General features: G+C 55.7%; 1 protein-coding gene across 5 annotated transcripts in view; it reads right to left on the minus strand.

Moving 5' to 3' along the window:
• Positions 1 to 19,786, minus strand: part of Kcnab2 (potassium voltage-gated channel subfamily A regulatory beta subunit 2) — an 84,669-nt gene that overhangs the window by 53,750 nt on the left and 11,133 nt on the right. The window contains exon 1 of one of the 5 annotated variants that reach the window (XM_015501467.2): positions 5,548 to 5,808. The exons of 3 other annotated variants lie outside the window; for them this stretch is intronic. The gene's annotated coding sequence lies outside the window, so the exon portion shown is untranslated. Of the gene's footprint in view, positions 1 to 5,547; positions 5,809 to 19,786 lie in introns of those variants that run through there. One more of the 5 variants, XM_015501466.2, reaches the window with a different exon arrangement.

A 19,786-nucleotide genomic window follows, 5' to 3' on the forward strand; every position in this document is an offset into this window, starting at 1 on the left:
TTTGTTTTAGTTGTAGGTAGACACAAGACCATTTATTTCATTTTTATGCGATGCTGAGGATTGAACCCAATGCCTCACGTGTGCTGGGCCAGTGCTCTACCACTCAGCCACAACCCAAGCCCCTCTCCATCTTATTTTGGGAACTTTCAAACTTCAGAAAAGTCAAAAACAACCAGAATAGCAATAAACACCCGCATACTCTTCACCCTAAGCACCAAAGGTTTACATTTTTCCTACCTGCATGCACTCTCTCTCTTCCCTCTGCTTTCCCCACCCTCCAGGTCCGCGTGTGCACACCCACCCACCCACCCACATACCCACACACCCACATCCACCCACACACCCACACCCACCCACACACACTTTCTCAACCATTTGAAAATAAGCGGCCATATCCAGAACTTCATTTGTGACCTCAGCACACATCTTCTGATAACTTTGTCTTCCACAACCATATCATCATCATCATACTTAAGATAACTAATTCACTATCACCCAATAGATGAGTTCTATTCCAATTTCCCAATTATTCCATCTTGTTTTAGACTTAAAAAAAATGCAGGATCCATCAGGAATCCCACCTGGCCCTGCTGCTTCTCCAGCCCCTCTGACCCACAAGAAGCACCCTTCCCACTTTACCACCTCTTCATTCATATTTCCCGTGACACTGAGACTTTTTGAAAGATTCTGCCCCTCAGTTCTGATCTGTCTCATTGCTGCTTGAGGATTAGATTTAGCAACCCTTTTTAGCAAGGTGGTGTCTCATGCATCCAAGCAGGAGGCGTGCACACGAGTTTGCTCTCGTGGGCGAGGCCAGGTCTGATCACTTGTCAGGGGGCATTCACCAGGACACAGCTCGTGCCCTTCTTTGTCATTACCCAGGAATCAAGGAGGGTTCTCTTAGGTGTGCGAATGTCTGGATCCTATTTCCTCAACTGCTGCTTTTCTTGAAAGGCCAAATGTGTTGTCGGTTTGGGCCCCGAGTGCAGAGTTAGTGGGAGGAGAGGAAGTCTAGTTCAAATGGAAAGAAAACACCAGGATGGATTCCTGGAGGCCTCCAACTGTTGTCAAAGCCCAGCTCCAGGAAGACCTCACCGTTCAGACTCCAGGGCCTGACTGAGAGCCCCTGGGGCCAGCTGCGATTGGCTGTGAGATTGGGGTGAGCAGTGTTCTGGGAATGGACCTGCCACATGATCTTAGGTAAGGACAAGAACCTTACATACTCAAGGAGGGAGGGCAGCAGACTGGACAGGACAGCGCGAAAGACCCAGGGTCACAGGAGACCCAGAAGGAGCCTGACCGGGATGTGTGGGCTCTCTCACTCTCTCTGAGCCTCAGTTTCCTCACCCACAGAACAGGGGCCTAGCCTACAGGACCCCAGTTTCTCTAGTGGACTAATGACTGCATTTCTGGGGACAAATTCCCCAGGTGTTAGAGCAGGAGCTGTGAGAGGCTCCCTCTCTGACGCCTTCCCCTCAGCATTGGAGATGGGATCTGTGCAAGCCAGGAAACCACAGGGAAGGTCAGGCTGGGCCCAGGAATCAAGGCAGAGATTCAGGATAATGCCAGCCCCTATCTGGTTTGGCCTGGATGGTGGCTAAGCTGCTCTGACGTCCTGGCTGTCCTGGCATTTGATGTCCTCTGACACCCTGATGTCCTGGCTGGCTGGGCTGCATAGGAGGAAGGTATAAGGTCGGCTCATTGACCCAACGCCTCCCTTCTCCTGGGACCCAGGCTCTTTGCTGTGTGACACACATACAGTTGGTAGAGTACACTCCAGGCTCTTGCCTGCTGTGGCCCTGTGACAGCTCACCAGTTCGCCCTTGTTGGAGACTAGTTCTTGACTCCCTGACATCATCATGGGACACACATGCTGCAGAACTCCTGCCATTTGGCCTGACTGGGTCCCCTGTGACACAGAGCCAGCCCCCTCTCGCCCCCAAAGGTGTGGTGGACAAATGCTCCCTGTGAAGGGATCACTTGGAACAAGTCCCAGAGCTTCCCCTGGCACTCCAGGGACCCAGTGCTGCTGGCTCATCTGCTGACACGAAACTGGCCATGGAAAGCAGGAGCTGGCTCTGGGTACCAGAGAAGGCCGTGTGTCTGCCTCGCTGTGGTAAACTCTGGAGAACGAGAGAATGAGGCTGGCTGGCACCCTCCTTTAGCACGGGCTCTTGATCCAGGGTCAGCCCTCTGAGCACTGGAGAGAGACTCTTTCTAAAACCCTGCCTGAGGTATCACACATTTCTGTCCTCTCCTAGGGCTGGTGACAGGGTCCCATTCTCTTTGGGTGACCCAGAGGACCACTCCAGGTGCTGGGGAAGGAGGCAGGGCTGCCAGGGGGTCAGACCTGGCTTTGTTGCTGGCCCTGGGCTTGAGTCCTGACTCTGCCACCTGCTGGTGTGGGGACTGGCAAATGTCTCCACCCCCCAGTGCAGATTCTTCACGCAGGAAAAGGGCTCCGTGTGCTGACGGGTGGGGAGAGCACGCAGCAGGGGCCACAGGAGCTGGACGGGGGCTCTGGCCCAGGCCTGGGTGCGCCTCCTTCCTGGACCGTGTGCCTCTCAGAAGGCACAGGTGTCTCACAGCGCTGTCTCGCTCGCCAGAAGCTCTCTCTTTGGGTCCTTGTATTCGCTCTGATATCTGCTCTCCCTGCTCTCGGCTTCCTGTCAGAAAACTTGCTCTCCCTTCCGCTTTCCCAGAAAAAGGCTAATCTTTTGTAAACGTGACCGGCCACACACAGGAATGACCACCCTGCTCTGGTGTCACAGTGGCCCCTCTGGGTTTTGGCCTCTCTGTAGCTGCATCCCAATTCTGAATTGTCCTGGAAGCTCAAAATCACCACAAGCCAATCCGTAGGCCACGGAGGACTTCAGAGCAAGGACCTTGTATGCACTATCGATTGCCATGTGGCAAGGACCCATGGCTGAAAACAGGCCAGCCCTAGGACCAAGAGGGAGGGGTCCCTGGGAGGCGGGCACCAGGAGGCCATCTTGAAGGGTGGCCTCTGCAGCATCAGTGATGGACAGTTCCCCACGTTGACCCCTGTCTTCACCTTTCCTGTGAGCACTGGGGCGTCTGCTCTGCCAGGCAGGGAGCCTTGTCTCTGTTCGCTGATGTGTGTCCCGGAGCCAGAGAAGCCCCAGTGCCAGGTGACACTTAGTGATGAGGACCGAGGGACCAGGAGGAAGAGGCTCCTAACTTCTGGGCAGGCCTCCAGCTGGCTCTTGGAAGCCTCAGGGCTCGGGGTGGGGACTCCCGCTTGCGCTGGTGGAGCTGAGGTCCTCAATGAACATGGTGCCTCTCAATGCTGGGAAACCACCCTGCCAGGCCCCTGAAGTGTCTGCTGTGACAGTCGCATGGCCAAGGCTGGAGGAACCACGGTGCTGACAGCAGGCCTCATGGAGGGACAGGAAGAGGTGTAACCGCTGGAAACCACAAGTCACGGAATGGTGCTTGTGCGACACACCCTTCCTCCCTGGGGAGGTCAGGGGCCCCTCTGACGGGAGCCCACTCCGCCCATGAGCTGGGCTCTTGCTGAAGCTGGGTGCACTGGGTCAGTTCTGCTCATGGGCAACGAGCAGAGAGTTGCTAGAAGGGTGCCTGGAGGAGCTGGAGGTCAGCACAGCCCAGTTCCCATCAGCACCTCCCAGAGCTTGCCCGATGCAGGCTGGAGGGTGGGGAAGAAGAAGAGTGGAGAGGTAACCAGGGCCCTAGGTCACGTCCAGGCCCCCTGTTTTTGTCCCGGAAAACCCTCAAAACTCCTGAGGCCTGAGCCTGGGGCCTGCTAATGTGACACTAAACAGCATGGATGTCACATGATTCAGGCAACGGAAGAAGCATCTGGACCAACCACAGAGCTCAACATCAAGACCACTGGAGGGAGCATTTGATAACACATCTCATCGGTGCCTCATAAAAAATGTTTAGAAAGATCATAAACTAAAATCCTCAACCTAACCTTTTCAAAGCAACATCCAAATGCCGGTTTCCTATTACAACCTACACAGCGACCCCGCACAGAACCCCAGGTCTAGCCCCACGTCCAGCCTGTTGCAAGGACAGTTCACATTCACATCTAATTAATGCCACACTAATTGCCGCCAGCTTTCCCAGCACAATGTTCACATGCCTTCCCTACACAACAAAAGCCCCCCAGACCCGCCCCTGACTCGCACACCTGCCTGCTGGAGCGGGAGCCCTGCTGCTCTTGGCCTGGGCTTATTGGCTGGGTCCAGGGGCCAAGGCCCCAGGCTTAGGAGCCCCCTCCTTCCTCCCTGAGAGGGAACGGGGGCTCAGACCCCAGCTGGTTCAGCATCCTGTCCTGGAGGAAGGGACTAACGGCTCGGCAGCTTCCGGCCCCCATGTTTGTCCTCCCAGGATTGTTCTCGGAACTCAGACAAGATCCAGGACAACGTCTGAGGAGCTGGGACCCTGGGCATCCAAGTGCAGGGCTCCTGGCCCCTGGCCACCACAGGTGGCAATGTGTGGTGCCGTGCTGGGGTCACCCGGCACCTGGCAGAGGGACCCCAGCACTGCGCAGCAGTCTGTGTACTGTGGCAACTTGGGGTGAGCTGCGGGGTTCTTGCCCACAGCCCCCTCTGGGCTGGAGGTAGCAGGTGCTCCCCGGTTCTGGGACCCCCATGACCACATGCTTAGGCCACACGGTCCCCGCTTCTGTCATTGCTCAATGCACACGTGGCGCTGTGCCTCCCCACGTGGACAGCCGATGAGCAGCCTGCTCCCTGCTTCCCCCACCACACCCACACCCCACACCCATATCCTGCTGGGGGGACGTGAGGGAGAGAGCAAGGCAGGGAGGGAGGAAGCCATGTCCACCAGGAGATCCTGGCCCTGTCCTCGCAGAGCGATGGCGGGGCCGACACACTGTGGCGCCGGGCGCTGCAGGCTATCTGCCCTTCAGGGTGGAGCTGCGGTGGAGGAGGTCTGGGGGGCCCTCCACCCTCTACCCCTGCCCCAGGGGCAGAGGGGAGACCCGGGACGGGAAATGTTTGCTGTCAAGAGAGGCCCTTGCTCTCTCCATTCAGAGACTGGAGGACCCCGGCCAGGGCTTCCTGGGAACGGACAGATGGGCAGGCCACTCCGGGAGCCACCGGGGACTGCTCAGCAGCTCTTTGCCATCTGCCTGCCACCCTCTCTCCCATGGAGGGACAGGGGCGGCCCTGCAGGGGTCTTGATCACCCTGTGTCTCTCCCTCTTGGCCCAGGGTTGAAAGCAGATCCATGGAGAACTGTCACAGGCAGACACCTCTGCGGCGCAGTGCCACTGTGCCTGGCCCCTGAGCAGTGGCTTGGTGTGTGTGTGTGTGTGTGTGTCTGCTGCGGTCCTAGTAGGTTGGACAGGAAGCCACACAGGGCCACAAGAGGCCTGGGTAGGGCAGGGCGTCTGCAGGAGCAGCTTCCCTCGGGCTGTGTCCATCCTATGGGGGATGGGCACGGGTCTCGGACACGCGGGGGCACCCAAGCCTTGCCAGGGAGCAGACACAAACCCGTCCTGAGAGGCACAATCCCCAAAGCACCCTGGTACCTGCTCCTAAACCGGAATGCCAGTCGGGACCATGTTCCGTGTGTCTGTGGCGGAAGGTGAAGTCACTGCACAGCAAACCGCCCGGGACCACAGGCCCAACAGGAAGTTGGTGTGGCCCATGCCAGGGCCCCGCGGGGCTGCCTCTGCACAGCGGAGGCGCCTAGCAAACCAGGGCCCGTGAGGTGCCAGGGTGTGGCCTCTGGTTCCAGCCCCCTGATCCAGGCGGGAGGGCCCCGGGCACCACCGCACCCTGCCTGGCGTGCAGGCAGCGGGCTGGGGGGGGGGGGGCAGGAGAGGGCACGCCCTGTTGTGTCCCCACCCTCCTGCTCATGGTGACCCCTCCAGAAGAGAGGCAGATCTGCCCCGTCAGTCTGGGAGCCCCTGTCTCAGGGCAGGGAGGAAGGGACAGCAAGCAGCTACCAGCAGCCCTGGGAAGGGGTACTGCAGCCACCTTATGCTGCAGATGACCACACTAAGAGTCGGGGACTCAGCTGCGGGCTGGGATTTGAACCCAGGCCTGGCTGACTCCATGGCTCTGCTCTGACCTGTGAATGCCTACAACGTGCCCTGCCCTACCCGGTCAGGGGATGGTGCAGACTGACTGTGGGGGGGCTTTCCTCACCCCCTAAGCTGGGCACTGAGTAAGAACGCAGAGGCCTGGGAGATGAGCAAGAGGAAGAGCGAAGGGGAAAGGGGGAATGGAAGAGACAGGGAGACACCAGAGGGAGGTGCAGGAGGCAGGGCCCATGTTGAGCCCCGTTGGGGTGTGCCACCAGCCCTCACCGTGAAATGCACTTTAGAGGAAATCAAGGTCCACAAATATCAGATAGCCCCCAAGGCCACCCGGCCACCAGTGGCCAGGCGGGCACCAGAGCCAAGGCTGTTCTGCTTCAGACTGGGGGTCTGTCCTCATGCACATCTAGCATCACTGCCCCCTGAACCTCCGACCCTGGACAGGTGACCCCAGATCCACAGGGAACGGGGCCACAGTTATACTCTGGTTCCAGCACACAACACGTCTGTGAACACAGACTTTATCCACGCCATCATCACAGACCACGCAGTGACTACAGAACCTCAGGGTGGGAGAAAGCCCAACCCGCCAAGCAGACCTCGGGCTCAGCAGCTGCTCTGCCGTTTCAGACACACAGAGCAGCCCCGAACCTCAGCTGCAGCCCTGGCCCTTAAAACTAAATTGTGATTCTTCAGACACCTGCCAACTCTTTTTAATTAAAGTTACTTTAGGCCAGGGAGGGAGGCGACTGTCCAATACTGGGTGACAAAGTCAGAAATACCTAATTTAGGGGCTGGGGTTGAGCGCTTGCCTAGCATGTGCAGGGTCTTGGGTTCGATCCTCAGTATCATATAAAAATGAATGAATAGAATGAGGATATTGTGTCCAACTACAACTAAAAAATAAGTATTAAAAAAAAAAGAAATACTTGGCTGGAGTTGTAGCCCATTGCCTTGCAAGTGTGAGGCACTGAGTTCAATCCTAGCACCACATTAAAAAAAAACAAACAAAACATAAAGGCATTGAGTCCTAGCAAAACTTAAAAAAAAAAAGAAATACTTAATTTAAAAGACACTGTCAACAGTAAGAAAGGTGCTGGGCATGTTGGTGCCTGCTTGTAATCCCAGCAGCTTAGGAGGCTGAGGCAGGAGGATTGTAAATTCAAGGCCAGCCTCAGCAATTTAGCCAGGCTCTGAACAACTCAGTGAAACTCTGTCTCAAAAAAAAAAAAAAAAAAAAAAAAGTCTGGGGATGTAGCTTAGTGGCAAAAAGCCCCTGGGTCAAATCCAAAAATAAATGGATAGATAAATATATAAATGCATAAATAAAATAAATAAAAAGGGCTGGGGATGTGGCTCAGTGGTTAATTGCCCCTGGATCCAAGCCCTGATACTGAAAAACAAAGGAACAAACAAACAAACAAAACAGTAGAAAAGGAGAAGATACTTAGACATCCTATGCCTGATAAGAGGTTGATACCCAGACTACACAGAGAAGTCCTGAGGCTCACAGGAGAAGACCGAGCAACTTGGTTGGAAAATGGGAGAAGGACTAGAACACATTTCCCCCAAAGCCAACTTGCTAATCAGTAACGTCACTGGTCACGAGGGAATTGCAGATCCAACCGTGATGAGATACTGCCTCACACCCACCAGGCGGCTACTGTGAAAAAACAGAAAGTGCTGGCGAGATGTGGAGAGTCGGAACCCCTGTGTGCCCTTGGTTGCAACCGAAGATGTCGCAGCTGCTGTGGCAACGGTGGGCGGTTCCTCAGGAACGTGAAAAGAGAACCAGCACCTGACCCAGAATTCCACTTCTGGGATCTCACCGTGAAGAACTGGGAGCAGTACCTTAAGGAGGTAGCCGGTTCCTGGCAGTGTCATTCAGAAGAGCTCAACAAGACAACCTGAGTGTCCACCAGTGATGTACAGTCAGTGGATAAGCTGGATGTGGCCTGTCCATCCAAAGGGACATTACTCACCCTTCAAAGAGGCAGGGAACTGTGACACAGACTATTAGGTGGAGGGGCCTTGAGGACATTAGCTAAGGAAGCCACCCCAGAGACAAACACTGAAGGATCCCCCTGATGGGAGGTCCTTAGAGACACCCATGGAGCAGGGTGGCCAGGGTGGGGTGGGGAAGTGGGAGGCGCTGTTTCATGGGACAGAGTTTCAGGTCTACAAGGTGACGAGAGGTTTGGAGACGGGCGGTGGAGATGTCTGCACACCATGAATGTACTTTATACCATCCAACTGTCCTTAAAACAGTTAAATCAGTAAGACTTACAATGTATCTTCTCCCACAGTAAAAAGAAGAAAATTGGACAATAAGAGGAAGTACTTCATGCAGTCAACAGGCCGCTCTACCCCTGCCCTCGTGGAGACCTATTTAAGCTAGGAAGCAAACTTGGCAGATACGTTTGCTGGCAGGCCCAGCTGTCACCTATGACCCCACTTCCCAAATTATCTCCTAGCTGGGGTGGCCTGAGGCACAGGGAAGATGAGGCTTCCGGAAAGTTCTATGTTCCCGATGTAGGAGACTGTCTGTCCTGGCATGTTCCTGTTACAGACAAGGCTAGGCACCAAGTTCTGCTTCCATTTCCAGTAGGTGGCGGACATCTCTGCTGGATTGGGGCCACATATAGGCCGAGGTGACACATGCCTCTTGGATCAACTTGGATCCTGTCCTCTCAAGCCTACCCCAGAACAAGGCTGGTCTTGGGAGCATCAAAAATCTCCTGCTAAGTGGGGACTGCACAGCAGTTCTTCCGGCATCTAGGTATTTCCATCAAGGAACAGGACTGAACAAGTCCACTTTGATAGGACTCACGTTCCTCCAGGCCTGCACTATGGGCAGGCACGTTTCCCAAGGGGCTCCAGAGGATGCACATTCCTTGGCAAGTTCCCGTGCTGGTGGGTCTCGATGCCTCCAGCCTCGGAAACTCTAAGCAGATGTTCCATCGGGGACAGCTGGGATGACAATAAGGTCCTTGTGTGATCCGAGATGGGCTTCCCCACTTTTGCTTGGTAGGGACAATAACAAATCAAGTCCCTCTGTGGTGTGACAGGCCTTCAAGTGTCTGAGGACTCTTGGCCTTGCTCTTCAGCTGGACACTGTTCTCAAGGGTCTTCTTTTCATCCTTTGGCCCGAGGTTTCTGCCTTAAGCCAACACAGTTCTCTTTGGCCAATGCCTTGGATGCGTGGCTGTCACACCCAAGCCTTATGAAACCCTGCAGGCTGGCTTGGTGACTGTGCCCATTGCACATGGAAGCTGAGAAGGGGTCAGTTAGTTGTTAGCCAGTGACCGGGAAGTAGGGATCCAAAGCTCCAGTGAGAGTCCAGAGCCCCACTGGCTCAGCCGGCCTTCAGTGGCCTCTCTGTGGAACACTGACACGGAGGCCATGCTCTTTCAAGGGCGTTTTCATTTGTCCACCTCCTTCCTAAAATGGCGGAGGCACCAGGATCCCGACCCGTTGTCAGGTCAGTGGTGAGTGGAGGGAGGCGGCCTCTGTCCGTGCCCTGGGCTGGGGCCGGCAAACTGTTGCAGCCCAACGGCCAAATCCAGCGCATCGCCTGTTTATGCACAGCCCCAGCTAGGAGAGGTTTCCACATTTTAAAATGGGAGGAAAAAACCAAAGGAAGGTACTATTTCGTGATTCGTAAAAGTGATGCGGACTTCAAATCTCGGTGTCCGCGGAGACGTTTTGTTGGCCCAGAGCCACGCTGGCTTGTCTTGGCTCCGGCTGCCGTGACAAAATATCAGAGATGAGGTGGCTCACAACAGACACACTTCTGGAGGCTGGAAATGCAAGACTGAGATGGAGGTGCTCTCAGCTCTGTCCCTGTCACCTATGTCCCTGCCCTCTTCCCGCTTGCCGAGGGCCCAAGGTGGAGAGCAGCTCAAGCCTCCCATGTGGGGCTTCACTTCATGGCCCTGGTTACCTCCCCAAGCCGCGCCTCTTAGAGCCACCCACAGGGAGCTGGGGCTTCAACGCTGGGTGTGGGGCATGGGCGCTCAGCACCTAGCACCTACTTGCATGGTCCCTGGCTGCTGGCCTCTCACACCACGATGGCACGGCTGAGTTCAGATGCACCTCAGCCGACGACAGGGCTGCAGGCTGATGAGCCCTCCTAACTCAAGAGTGTCCTCTGTTGAAAAGGCACCCAATACTGTGATAAGCCCATTATAAAGCTGAAAAGTCGTATGTTGAACCTCTGCGAGGCCGGGCAGTTTGAAGGTGCACCGAGTTGCAAGTCCAAGACGCGTTCTGTACAGATCCTCAGATCCCGGTCCAGGACAGCGCCTCCACCCTGCTTCACACACACCCTTCCCATGACACACCCCCCTCGCTGCACCCCAGGCCCCAGGTCCCAGCCCCACCTACCATCCTTGCTTCCCGTGCTGACTCTAAGACTTCTCCTTGGTCTGCGTACTGTTTTGATGAAGCAAGACGACCTGCCGGGAGCTCCTGCTGCTGTCCTGGGTGCACTCCTGGTTACTGGGGTCTGGTTTGCCTGTGTGGTTGACTTCCCAGACAGCTCCAGGATTCTAGTGAGTTTTTCTTTGACGGGATCATAACCTCCTCCCCTGGGGATTTGACACGCTAATCCACTCTAATAACTGATACCCAGAAGGCAGACCCATTTCGGCAGCAGTGTGATTGTGATTGGTAGCATTTGGTCTGTCCCCATTCAAAACCTGGCTCTGGGGGAGGAAGGGGATGTAGTAGATCCACTGGACACTGGGCAGCCACTTCCTAGGGTGGGGGCGTCCTGCAGAGCCTGGTGTGTGCTCAGCAGTGACATCTCTGTCCTCCTGCCCCCACCTGAGTGGAGGTGGGTGCAAGCAGTCCCCAAAGCCTTCATGCAAACGCAGACCTTTGGTTTAAAAAGCTCCTTGTGTCATTCTGTGGGAGACACGTGCCCAGTGACACATCATATGAAATTTCAAATGCTCAAGACGGGCCAAGTAGAAAGGCCAAAGCTAATTCTGTGCTTGGCTCTGTGGTCCGTGGAAAGGATCCCCTCCCTTGAGAGCACCGTTGTCCCGGGGGTAGAGGCGTTGCCACGGTCTGAGGTTTGAAATAGCTCTCCATGATTCATGGAAGCCAAGGGACATGGGGCAATGTCAGTGTACCCCAAGGAGAAGGACCCCCAGGAGCAGGTGTCTCTCCCGCCCAGCTCAGTGGAGTCGACCTGCTCTCCCCTGCCAGATGGATGGGGAATGGAACAGCAGGGGGGGCCTGGCAGGTGGCCCAGAGGACCCTGCCTGGTCCAAGTGACTGTGGGAGGACCCTTCACTGACAGCCCAAGGGCCTGCAGGCAGCAGGTGGGCATTCTTGACTGAGAAGCATGTAGGGTGGGGCTGGAGGCTGATCACATGACTAAACATCCTGGCCAACACCTCTACTTTATACAAGACAAACCAAAGTATTGCAGATTTTTTTTTTTTTTTTAACGATGCCTCTAAAGCCTCAAATAAACATCAGCAAACTAAAACCACACCAGACCCAAACCCAGCATTAGTTGCCGTTGTTCCTGGACAGATGCTTCCCTAGGATGCTTAAGCATATGATAAAGAAACCAGAGATGTTTCAGGCTTTGTGGCTGGTCAGTCCCTGTTGCAACTGCTCAACGGCAGGGTGCAAAAGCAGCCAGAGATGACCGGCTGCGTTCCAATAAAGCTTTATTCACAAAAACCAGCAGTGGGCTGGAGGTGTGGGCTGAGGTGCCCTCAGGTGTGATCTGCACACCTCTGATCACAGTTTAAAAAAAGGTGATGTCCATCCTAATGAAGTGAAGACCCAAGTGCAAATCCTCACGATGCCCTTGGCACCTGCTGCTCTGTTCCTCCAGAAGCTGGCCTCATGTGTGCCCAGCCACAGCCTCGTCCTCTGGGGGTCATTCTGAGTATGGAGGGGAACCTCCCTGGCCAAGCAACCCCCATGCTGGCCGTGAGAGGCCCCCTGGGCACCCTGAGCATCCTCAGGCTGTTCTTGCTTTCTCACAATTCATCTTCGGATTGCAGGCCTGATTAATCTCTTCCGGAGTAAACACTGTAAAGCCATCTTGCCAGCCCTCTCCACGATGCTGTCATCAGCAGAGAGGCAGAGCTGGGGACAGCTGCTGCGTGGCCCGGGCTGCTGCCTCTAACGCAGCACTATTTTTGGAGACTGCTTGTGCCTCGTTTATTTCTGTTTGGAGTTGCTCACGCAGACTGTGCTTGCTTTCTCTCTCCCGTGCTGAATTAAATGAACACAGCGTTGTAAGTCCCGCCTGGGTCACCTCCTATGTGAGTGCAGATGAGCACCTGGAGAGCTCGGCCGGGGAGGGGCCACCTGGCCTCTGCTCCAGTCCTCGGCTTTGTGTGACACTGGCCTGCCCTCTGCAGGACAGGGATGAGGGCCTCGCTCTTTTGGGTGTGGTGATTAGTCTGGTCCTGGGGTAAAGGCTGGCTTCAGGGACCACGCCCCATATTAGACCCCATATGAATGGCTGGGGTCCAGGACATCCGGGAAGGGCCCTCTGAGTTCCAAGTGCCTAGTGCCGTGGTAGGGGAGCTAAAGGACAGCCCCTGACACAACCTGGGCAGTGTCACTACGCAGGGATCAGTGTCAGAGCTTTGGTGATCGGGTGGCCCCAGGGAGACCTTGGGTAAGGGCTTCATATGCACTCATGCCTTAAGTCTTGCTCCCAAATCCTGCAAGGCTTCGTCATCCTTAGCCACAGAGGACAACTGTGGAAGCTGAGCTTGGAGAGGGTGGTGAGCCTGCCCTGTCACCTGTGAGTGGCAGTTCTGGGGGTCTATCCTCTAAACATCCTGTGCCCTCACCAGCAGAAAAGTCCAAGGACAAACACAGGGGCGGTCCTCGTGAGGAGACCCTCAATCCGCCTTGAGCTGAGGCTGCCTGGGTCAGGTGGAGGAGGTGGAGGTGACCAGGGGCTGATGAATTTGAGATGCTGGGGCCTCAGAGGCGGCTGGTGGGTCCATGCAGCGTGTGAGAGAAGACAGGAGTCCAGGGTGGCCCCAGGTTGAACTGTCAGCTTCCCAGACGAAGCTCGCAGTGGCGGTGTGCAGCCTGAGGTGCTTGTTGGACAAGTCCTGGGTGCGTAGGCTGCTGGTGTCCTCGGGATCCTCTGGGGCCCCTGTGCCACAGGGCCTTTGCAGGTGTAGCTCCTTCGTTCTGGATGTTCTTCCTTGTCACGTCTCCAGAGAGGCCAACCTGGAGAGCTCCATCCATTATGACATTGTGTTTTTTCTGCCAAAGGCATACCTGTCTGTGAAGGCTGCTCATGTGACTGTCCCTCACCAGATGGTGAGCCCCAGAGGATGGTGGGACCAGGGTCTGTCCCATTTCCTGCTGAGCCCCTTGTGCCCAGGACAGGGCCTGACAGCTTGTTGGTGCCCAGACTGCCTTTGCTGAAGGCGCACAGGTGTGCCAGCCTGCTCTGGACGAGCAGCTTTTGGCTTACAGGTAACAGATTCCAGTGAGGCCGAAGCGCAGAGTGGAGGGAAGTGGAGCGGTGGGAGGTCGTGTTCTGGCTGCTCTTCCTAGGGAGGCCGAGGGCGTCCTACAGAACCTTCCAAGGGCTTCCTTGGCAAGACTATGGCCACACAGGCTCCTGGGTTCTCAGGCTAAGATTCAACTCAACAGTCTCTGTCAGGTCTGCAGCCCTTCTCCCCCACCTCAGCACGATGCTGGTGCAAGAAGCACGTGTGAAGAGCCGGGCATCTCATGGCATGTGCATGGACATACGTACATATGTAAATACATGCAGACACACCTCTACCACCACCATTTCCACCACCACCATCTCCACCTCCACCATCACCACCATCACCATCTCCACCTCTACCATCATTACCATCTCCACCTCCACCATCACCATCTCCACCTCCACCATCTCCACCTCCACCATCACCGCCTTCACCATCTCCGCCTTCACCCTACCACCTCCTCCACCATCACCATCTCTATCATCATTACCTCCACCACCTCCACCTCCATCATCACCACCTCCACCATCTCCATCTCCACCATCACCACCTCCACCATCTCTACCTCCAACACTACCATACCCACCCCCCACCTCCTTCTCCACCACCTGCACCTCTACCTCTAACCAGCCCAGAGTCTGCTGCAGTGGCCACACCCAGGTCTGAATGGGTCACCCCATACTACTCAAAGTGGTCTCTCGGATGAGCATCAGCAGGGAGGAGTTTTCTACCTCCTACACCTCATCTACCTGCATCTTCTGGAAGATTTGCCCAAAGACAGGCAATCCTGAGGAGCAAAGGGCTGGGAAAATCCTCTGCCCGACTGCAAACCAACACTCTCAATGAACCACCCGCCATTTCCCCTGGACTTCCATGGCAATCTTTGGGGAACTCTCTCTATGTCTCTTGGGTTTCAGTCTTGGACACTAGAATGCTAGCTTAGCCCCTGGATTCCCAGGAAAACCTCTCCCCAACTAGGGGGGTATGGGGCTGACCTGCCCATTATGGGCTGCCCCATCTCTGGCAAGCACCTCTTCCCCAGCTTGCCCTTGACCTGCACCTGACCTCTGACCAGGTATTCCACCTGTGGACTAAGGGAACTGGGGCTGACTGGAGATGATTAGCAGGTAGCCTACAACTGAATTCCTGGAGAATGGCTGGTGACTTATGGCACTCCCCAGGCAGGGGTTCTCTGAGCATGCCTGGTGCACCCCGGGTCCCACTGAGACAGGCCTGGCAGGCAGTATCACCTACTTTTCCAGATAACCTTTTAAGGATGATTAGTAATGCCGGGTTTCTCCTCTATTGCAGGGACTGAAAATTTCATTTCAAAATAATGATTTAAGTGTAGCCAGGCATGGTGGCACATGCCTGCAATCCCAGGAACTGGGGAGGCTGAGGTAGGAGAATTGCAAGTTCAAAGCCAGACTCGGCAGCTTACTGAGGCCCTAAGCAACTTAACAAAACCCTGTTAAAATACAAAGAGCTGGGGATGTGGCTCAGTGGTTAAGCATCCCTGGGTTAAAACAAAAAAGAAGTATCAATGACTAAAAGGAAAATATAAACTAAGAAATAGGATGGGTGGTGTGTACCTATGACCCAAATCACAAGAGGAAAGGCCAATGATTGAAGTGTAAGAAATACTTGCCAAAGGCAGATGGAGACAGAGAGATGGAGGAAGAAGATCAGAGACAGAGCGACAGAGAGAGGGGGAGCAACCGGGTGCCAGAGCAGGCTCCATGATCTCCCATGGCCCTCGTGACCCCATTCCCAGCCATCCCGGAAGGCGTGTAGCCTGCACTGTGGGACCGTGGGGCAGAGAGTAGATTCCAGGTCATACGCCATTGTTTTTCTTAAAACTAAACTTATATCCCTTTTCTGTGAAGGTGTGCCAGAGTTCCTCCATTATAGGAAGTTGACCAAGAGAATCAAGGAGAGACCAGAACCCAGGCAGGACAGCATGTTCTGGGGCAGCCCTGCCTAGAAGCCTGGTGGGGGTGGGGGTTCCAAGTTGGGGGCTGCATCTGACCACAGATGGGCATCTGCACACACACGAACACACGCATGTGCAAATGCACATCCACTCAGCCCACCAGCCAAGCTGGTGCCTGATCATCTACCAGAGGTGCTGTGGAAGGGCTCTCCCTGCATACCCAGCCCTTCACCTCAGGCCAGTGCCAACTCTGTGCTTCCTGCCTATGCAAGGGGCTGAACCTCCAGGCATAGTGGGTCCTGGGAAGCCACCTGCTACTCGGAAAAGCAGATGCTCCAAAGGACGGGTGACGTTCGAGGACCAGGACTCCACGGAGGGTGGGGTGCCCAGCCCCGCAAGGCCATCTGGTGAGCCTCAGACTCATCTCACGAATGTCTAGGCAAGGCCCATCTCAACATGCTGGCCAGGGTGGAGCTCACCACGGATGCTCTAGCTTTTGTCCCCTTGGCATGCCTGTGTCTTGCCTTCGTGGCTCTCACTGTGGCTACTCTCTGAGGAATGGGGCAGGGCTGCCCAGGGCCTCCTTCTGGGGCCCAGGCCACAGTCACAGGACACCTTCTCCAGGTGGCCCCACGCCTGACTTTCCTGCAGAGGGGCAGCCCCTCTGCTGGCTGGGGGGCAGACGAGGTTCAAGGCACAGTGAGATGCCTGGGGCTGGCGGGCAGGGACAGCGCTCAGGATAGCGAGAGCCACTTCTCAGGCTGCCACTTCCTTGGCACAGCCCTCGAGGTCCTGAGGACACCTAGAGCAGTTCTCAGCCCCTCTGAGGTTGGGGGCAGCAGGTCTTGTCCTGAAAGATTCTCAGAGAGGGTGGGTAGAAGGTCCAGGGTGTCCTGTCCTTGGGAGCAAACAGGCCACTAGCAGGGTGAGGGGGACACAGTGCAAGGGGACTTGGTTCATTGCCTTTCTGTGAAATCCAAGCCCTGCCCTTCACATCAAGTAAAAGTCACCTGCAGGGTTGATGGCCACCTCCAGACTCCCTTGCCCCTGGTGCCACAGCGGGGTTACTTGTGAGGCAGCACCCCTGCCCCCCACTTGCCAGCTCCCTCGGGGCGGGGGATAAGCAAACTCAGGCGACTCTGCTGGCACCTGCAGCCTCACTGGATGGAGGGGACCCTGCTGCCACTGCTGCAGCACCTCCTGCCCCACTTCACAGTGGTGTCTACCTGGCTGCAGCATCAGAGACAGAACCTCCATATCTCGCCAGACAATCGATGAGGGAGGGAAGGTGGTTGGGTTGGGGGGCCCAGAGGACATGCTGTGCTCCTTGCAAGGGTGAGAGCAGCAGGGTGCACAGGCAGTGGCTGCAGAGCCTGGGTCCTCCCATGCCTTCTGGTGCATCCACCATAGCGGGGATAAAGAAAATGCTGAGCCTCCTCTCCTGGCCAGATGGAGAGTCTAAGTGAGCCAAAGCAGGAAAAACCCAGATGGGGGTGGGGAGGAAATAAGAACCGTCCCAGGCAGTGCTGAGCCCCAGAGCCTGACTCAGCAGGGAAGGGAGGCTGGGGGATGTCCAGCCCCCGCAGACCAAGGGATGGAGGATGGGCGGAATGGCTGTCAGCTGCTGCCTGTCTTCCCAGGCAGACAGGGTGGGTCTTAACTGCTTGCACCCCAGGGTGGGGGCAGGAGGGAGAAGCTGGCATCCTGGTATTTCTGAGATGGGCACTTTTGGAGGGAGAGTCACTTTACATGGGTGGCCATGTTGGCCTCCTCTGCAACCAAGCAGTCCCCTGGGCCATGTGGCCTTGTCCCCCTGCCCCCCTGAAGGCTTGGGGCCTCTCCCTCTCTGAAGCTCTGGACAAACCCACACCTGAGGAGAGAACCCATATGTAGCAACGGGGCAGGGGGTCCTGCAGGCAAAGTGGCAGCTGCTGCCATTGCACCCAGATGACCTGAGCTTCTGGCAGCATCAGGGGGTCTGCTGCATTGGCTGTGGTGATGGCGCCTACCTCTAGGTGGCTGTGTACAGGACACTGGTCAGTGTGTCCAGGCACCTTGCTGGGCTTAGCACTGTCCTGGTAGAGAACAGGGCTGGCTGCTCACGGCCGACCCGCGTCTCATGCCAGCCTGAGCTCACCCACGAGGACCGTGTTCACTCAAGAACTCTCATTACTGGGCAGGTGCAGTAGAGGGACCTCAGTCACAGCCTCTGAAGAAAAGGGGGGCGAAGGCCTTGACTCCCTTCTCAGAGGGGAGTTGGAAGCTTAGAAGAAAGGTGTGGCCCAGTAGCATGTCTCAAGGCTCTGCCTCTTGTGCATCGTGCTACTCTATTTACTAGGGGACGCCTAGACAGAGGCCTTCCTCAAGTTTAGGGTACCCATCTGTCCCCTCTAGGGGGCAGCACAGGCCGGCATCCTGGAAACAGGGCCACGGGTTGAGAACCCCACCTGCTCCTAGTGGGGAGCTATGTCCGTATGTACCTGGGCCTTCCTCCTTTCAGTGACCCCCACCACTGCCCCCTGCAAGGGGCAGGCCTGGTCTTCTTGTTGCCTCCCCGGGCTGCTGAGCTCTCTGAACCAGGAGGGAGTCCTGCCTTCCAAACCTACCAGCCAGAGGAGACAGGAGACCCACCCTGGATCCCACTCCTGGTGCTTAGTCCCAGCTCCAGGCCCCATGGCTGGCTTTGTATGGGTCGTGACCCAGCATGAGCCTGCTGGATGCCCATGTCCTGCCGTTCCGCCCTCACTCTTTGGCCAGCGACACCTGGTATCCAATCCCTGTCAAGGAGGAAGAGCCACCACACTAGAAAGAGAGCCATGGAAACTTCCGGAGGGAGCACTGGGTGGGGGTAGGAATCAGAAATCTGCTGTAGTAGGTTGAAATGTGTCCTTGGGTACGTCCAAGCCCTGGTGCCTGTGAAGGTGACCTTATTTGGCAAAAGGACTTTTGCAGATGTTTAAGGTAAGAATCCTGTGATGAGATCATCCTGCTCTATGGTGGCCCCATGTCCAACAACAAGGTCCTTACAAGAGGCAGTGACAGACAGGATGCATGTGACAATGGAAGTTGAGCCTGAGGTGGACGAGGGGCACCAAGGGCTGTGGCAGCCTCCAGAAACAGAAGGCCCGCAGGAGACTCCCCGAGCCTCCCGAAGGTCCCTGTCCTGCCCACATGGCGATGTTGCACTTCTGTCCTCCTGAACTGCCAGAGAATGAATGGGGCTATTTTGAGCTTAGCCATTTGTGGTACCAGGAAACTGAGAGGGCAGTGCCCCCTTGTCCACAGGGCATGCATTCCAAGACCGCCAGAGGATGCCTGGAAGCCTGATAAGACTGAACCTTGTGCAAGCCATGCTTTCTCCTGTACTCCTGCCTATAATAAGGTTTAATTTACAAACCGGGCACAGGAAGAGATAACCACGATAACTAATGGTAAAATAAAACAATTACAATGCAATGTAATAGAAGCCACTTCAACCTTATGAATTGTTCATTTCTGGCAACTTCCATTTGATATTTTCAGACCAAGTTTGATTGAGGGTGTCTGCAACCTCAGGAAGGAGACCACGGGTAACGGGGTACTGCCGTGTACCCACCTCGCCTCGACAGCCCTCTGGCCCTAGCACGATGGAAGGAAGCACAGAAGGCACCTTCTCACGGGCAAGTCACCCTGTGTGGGGCTCTGCTCCCGCCTTCTGCTCCCGGCCTCACTTGGGGGGAAGGGTAAGAATAGATAACAAAGGGCTTCAAAGAGGATTACTGGCCCATCATCACGTGACAGGACAGAGGCATGAAAGATTAATATCATGCCCATGCGGCACACCAGCAATCTGAAAGCCAGCTTTACCCACCATATCCATTAAAGCCTCCGCTGAGTAAAAAGATCCGCAAAACAAAACCATCAGGCCCTGTGCCTTCGCAACCACAAAGGACAGGGAGATGCGTTTTTCAATGCTGGTGAGGCCGCACTGAGGCTGCTCCACCGAGGGGCGGGTTCTGGGGCACAGGGAACCCGACTTACACAACTTCACCCCACCAGGTCAAGCGAGGAAGTGAGGTGAGACGCTCAGGAGCGTTCATGGCAGCCTCGCTTGGAAGAGTGGAAAGATGAAAAAGTGTTTAGCATGTGTTGGAAAAGCAGGAAAGGAGGCGGCCCCTCCTGTGGTCTCCTTGTTGGGGAAAGTCCTTGGGCTACTACAGTAGTGGAGGACTCCCAGGGGTTTCTGAGGCTGACAGGTGAGGGGAGGGGCCTCTCCTATGATCTCTGCCTTTTTTTTTTTTTAATTTTTGTTTTT

This window comes from Marmota marmota, unplaced genomic scaffold (assembly GCF_001458135.2).
Source record: "Marmota marmota marmota unplaced genomic scaffold, marMar, whole genome shotgun sequence".
Lineage (NCBI taxonomy): Eukaryota > Metazoa > Chordata > Mammalia > Rodentia > Sciuridae > Marmota > Marmota marmota.